Raw genomic sequence first — 5,524 nt, forward strand, 5'->3', positions numbered from 1 at the left:
TCTTTCTTTCTTTCTTTCTTTCTTTCTTTCTTTCTTTCTTTCTTTCTCTAAATGACTTCTCAAATAGCTTAGGGAATTTCTTTCCAATTTAATCCGAAACCAACTTGTATATTTCTTTAGGAATTTCATCCCTAAAGAGCCTTGTCACTCCAATGTATATCTGAATTCTACATAGATTATTAACTGCATCAGTGAAGGTATAAATTGAACCATGATTAAATTTACCTGTGAGCAAAAAACAGGTACACCACGTACAACAGCACACTCTAGCTGCCACAGAGAGATAGGTAGCCTGAGGAGGTGGTAAGAATCATTTGAAGTAAAGAGTTATACTTTGTAGTTGAAGAGTGGAGGCAGACCTTGAAGGCACCTCAACCAATTCTGACAGGAAAAATTCTAAGAGCCCTGAGTAGAGAAAGCATGCATTTTTCCCCTACATGTCATCCACATTCTCCCTTTGCTTGGTTGGTTTGTATGTTAAGGTTGGGTCTAACCAAAAAAGGAGATACCCTCCAGTTTCTTTTCTGAGAGGAGGGAGATAGCTCCAGAGCAGTCCTGGAGGCAGAGAATCTCCAGCCTTCAGATCCACAAAGGGCCATTGATGGTACCCGCTCTCCTGGGAAGAGGACTTAGATTATAAAACCTTGCTGTGGAATGATTTCCATTTGCAATTTTTGTTGCTATCATTTCTTGACTAAAAATACATCCTTTACTTTGGTTTCTGTTTTTTGAGACTCGGTCCCCTATCTGGCCTATGCTGGAAGTGCAGTCACTGCTTGAGGACCCAATCCCAATACTGACCCGCATGGAAGATTTAATCTCCTCTCTTTTTTTTCTGATTTGGGCCCTTTTATTCCTCCTTTCAGCATCAGCCCTTTGTCCCGGGGAGCTGGTGATTTTGGTACCAGACTTAGTGTGGACATCCCATCAAATTTAAAGCTCAGAACTCCCAAATTTAAGCAGTCCACTAGCTTTAGTCTATGCAGCAACAGGGACTACAGGCATGTGCTACCATGCCTGGCCAAACACATCCACTGCTGATCAGTATAAATAAGTTTCGGGTTTGGGGGTTGTGTGGTTTTTGTTTGTTTAATCCCTGAGCAACAGGATATTAAAGCTACACCAGCCTTCATACTCTGTGACAGGCTGCAATGCATTTTCCTGGAGATTCTCAGAGCAGCAGCTGTCAGTCAGAAAGAGATCACAGACAAGAAATTTCTTGATCAGTATAGCTTTAGGTATTCTCAAATATCTTTTGCTCTTTTCCAAGGAAGATCAAAATATGTGAAAGATTGTGGAATATTTTATACTTGGGACACTGTATCAATAGCATTTACAGGCTCACCTGTGTTGTACATCTACATTCAGAAACCTGAGAACTTAAGTAAAACTACTCAGCAATGGCCCGCAACTTGTCCTTAGCAATTATTAAACAAATATATCCTTAAGGGGGTATATCTACTAAAAAGCAGACTGTGCCCTCCCTCCTCCACATTTCTACCCAATCTCTGTGTGCTCTGGCTCTCAGGTCAAATGAGATAATATTTGTAAAGCTCTTCACACAGTACCTGGCACACAGTAGAGACTATATAAATACTTATTCTCTCCTCCCTACCCCCAACTAAGGGTCTCTCAGAAGGGACTCTGGGTTCAATAATCCTGGCAATCTGACCTCAAAGGGGCCAAGATCTCTTTGGTTCTTTAAGGCTCCTACTTGTAATTCTCAAGGAAATTTTTTTTTTTGCTTTTTGGAGGGTAATTGTGGTTAAGTGACTTGCCCAAAGTCACATGGCTAATAAGTATGTCAAGTGTCTGAGGCTGTATTTGAACGCAGGTCCTCCTGACTCCAGGGTTGGTACTCTATTCACTGTACCACCTAGCCGCCCCTCAAGGAAAATTTTAAAACCATCTTATTTATGGCCAGTTTCTAGAGTCTTCTCAAATGTGACTAACATGGTCTGTGCTTCCACAAGAGTACTGAATGTACAGTATTAATCTTGGATATGGGACCAACATTTTATTTCTTTTTACATAGATATTGTATAAGACACAAAGGATTCATAGACACTCATAAACAAATACTGGAAACATAAAACATTCAAATAGCCCTTTATACACCTCTCAGAAGATAAAGTCCTTTTGGGAGACCACTGAACAGATATTTACCATTCATCTCAGATGTGCATTATCTGAACAACTCAAAGTAATTATCATGTAGGTTTAGCAAAATTCATATCCTGTGTCCATCTGCAACATGACCTTAGTCTTTCATGTACTAGATTCTTCTCTCGTGAGAAATGCATTATAATGAAATTTTTCTTCCATTGAGTAGAGTTAGTGTCTACTTCTTGAACTTAGAAGCTTTAGAACTGAAGATTACCCATGATATAACCTGCAAGGCTGTAAACCCACATCTCAGGATTGTGAGTTGGTGATTTGTTCTAAAAAGAGGAAACAAATGCACAAGAAGGCATTCAGAACGGAGGGGCCTGAGCACTTCATTCTCAGGCAGCCTGGAGAAGGACATAGCTCACATTCTCAGGTGCCCTATGTTGTACTTATTGCTGGCTGCACTACCGTCCAGAAGTGCAAGGATAGAAAGTGGAAGGAGAGGATGGCAAGGGCTCAGAGTCACTTCCATAGCTCAGTCTTTTGGAGCATAAAGAGTGGAGGTTCCTCAAAAAAAGTCCTTCTAACAAATTGCAGTCGCTAGTCATCTACCAGACAACCCCGTCTAGCTACTTGGGAAGTGCCCTCTGCTTACAAAGGCCCTTATGTTGTAATCCTATTATATTGGTTGGAGATTCAGAACACGAAGCAAGGATTTTCCTGATAACCCCTACTACATCTCTTTCAGTTTGTTAAAATGCTTCTCTTTTGGGGCAGCTAGGTGGTGCAGTGAATAGAGTACTAGCCTTGGAGTCAGGAGGACCTGAGTTCAAAACCAGCCTTAGACATTTGACATACTCACTAGCTGTGTGATCTTGGGCAATTGCCTTGCCTTCTCCCCTTCAAAAAGAGTCTTTAAAATGCCTCTCTTTCTTCAAAGCCCAGCTGAGAGGCAATATCTTAAAGAAAAACTTTCCTGAGTTTTCCCATGCCCTCTTCCAGGTGGATGTAATCTCTTCCTCCTCAAATTTCTTGAAGTGCTTTGTCAGAATATCTCCTTTGCTCTTAGTACACCCACCTTTGGGACCTAGTTATTTGTGCACATAGGCCTTCTTCCTTCTCCCATCCTCACTAAATTGTAAGTGCCTTGAGAGGAAGAACTCTGCCTTTTCTCTCTGTAACCCCAAAGGCCCAGCACAATGCTTCACACATAGTAGGTTCTCAGTACATATTTGCCAAACTGAACTGAAAAAACACCATTAGCCCAAATTTTAATTAACATTCTGTCATATTTAAAAAAAATAATGTTGTTTTGTTCATTTCAAAGGACTGGTTAGTAAGCAGCCCAACCATCTTGTAGATAATAATGCCCCATGAATATTTTTAAAGAATTTAAATGAGAATGTCAAGTCAGAGATAGTATATTAAAAATAACTTAGGGGATAATAAAAACGAACTTAGAACCAAATGATAACTATAACCCTATTATCATTAGTAGGATAGCTATGTTATATTAAAATAGTGATATTGAGGTAATAAAGCATACGCCCTTTTAAAGAAATTCACAATTCCAGATGTGGAAGAAGTCTGTCCTTATCAGAATTAATCACAGTAACATGATAATGGGGACAAGATTAAAGTCTGATACAGTTTAAAAAGAAACTCTGTTCTATTATCTGGGCACTGTAGAATATTATACTTCTTGAACATTTTGACTGAATTTCCCTTCAGGCTAATTAGATAGTGACATAATGTGGAGAATGGTGCAGAGGACATATTGGATTCAAAGGGCCTTAAATTAAATCCCAATTCTATTACTCCCTGTGTGACTTTGTGCAACAAGTCACTTTTCCTCTCTGAATCTTAATTTCTTCCTTTGTAAAAATGGACAGGTCAGATAAGATGAGTCCTTCTGTGCTTTAAATCTCTAATCTCTATTTATGGGTGATTTAGATATGGAATGTTATAATATAAATAGAGCTTTAAAGTGATCCAAAAAATAAAATGAAAATAACAGAGTTCAATTGCCAGCCTCTCCTGGGAAATAAGAAAAACAGAAAAAGCAGTCATTTCTTTTCCCAAACTGTTTGAAGGAATTTTAAGTACTCAACACGTCAGATTGTACTTTCTACCCAGAGGTCTCTTAAAAAAAGAGAGATGATAAATAAAAACCCAAGACATCCATAGCTGGATGGAACATCAACTTTCAATTTAGTTCTAAGGGATTAAAAAGGATAGATGACTCAGAAAGTGGAATGCTATGATTACTTGGTTGAGGAATTTCAGCACATCCTTCTTTTGTCATCATCTATCACCATAATATTAAAGCTATGGAATTAGTGCAAACCACCATCACTATCATTTTATGTTTCCATTTCTGTCATATTTCCAGGGTCTTACCAGTAGAGGTGCTCCATGTACAAATGAAGATTTCCACCCCTCTATGCTTTCTCATTCTTTGTGATAATTGTTCATACTTTTTTTTAAGCAAAGTTTTCATAACTAATGTTTGCAGGTGCTCTAAGAAATATGTTGTCTTTCCTGTCCTCTATTTGTACCACTCTGCCGCTGACAGTATGGAATTGGAAGGAAGCTAGATAAGATCAGGATTTGACTGCTTTTTATGTATTTCATGTGTCACCAGGGTAATGAATGCATCCCTTGGTAACCAGCCTACTGAGGATGAACTTTTTTTTTTTTTTTTTTGCTCAGTGGGTTAGAATCATCTTCATCCTTTGGTCAGGCTGGTCCTTAAAGCTTTTCTATTTAAATAGAATCTACCAGAACTTGGGTCCTGCTGAGGTCCATAGTCTTCAAGAGCCCAAGGTCACCATCATTACATTTGAATCACTGGAGAGATACTAACACTATCTAGCTACCTGCCCATCTAATTCAATTTAACAAGTATTTATTAAGTACTCACCATGTAACAGATCTGCCTAATTAATTTAACTTAATTTGAAAAGTTTATCTTAAGAGGCCACTATGTGCCAGATACCATACCAGGGATGCAAATATAAAACAATCCCCTCTCTCTATGAGTGACCCTACAGAGACAAGTAAAGGCAAAATATTTGCAAAACACAAAAAGTTTTATGGAAAGGCGAGAGCACTAATAGCTAGGATGAGAGGGGAGACTGCATTATGAAGGGCCCCATGTAAGAGGTGGCACTTGTTACAGTAGCAGGGGTACTTAACTGTTCGTCAGCAATCTAGGGTAGTGGTGCTTAACTTTTTCTGCGTCATGGATTCCTGGAAGCTTGCTGAAGTCTATAGACCCCTCCCCAAAATTAATGATTCTAAATGTGTAAAATAAAATATGGAGAATCACAAAGGAAACCTATTCTTATTGACATATAGTTACAGAAAAAGAAAGAAAGAAAGAAAGAAAGAAAGAAAGAAAGAAAGAAAGAAA

Source organism: Petaurus breviceps, unplaced genomic scaffold (assembly GCF_028583685.1).
Source record: "Petaurus breviceps papuanus isolate PSGF00001 unplaced genomic scaffold, PetGlider_PUasm1.0 551, whole genome shotgun sequence".
NCBI classification, from domain to species: domain Eukaryota; kingdom Metazoa; phylum Chordata; class Mammalia; order Diprotodontia; family Petauridae; genus Petaurus; species Petaurus breviceps.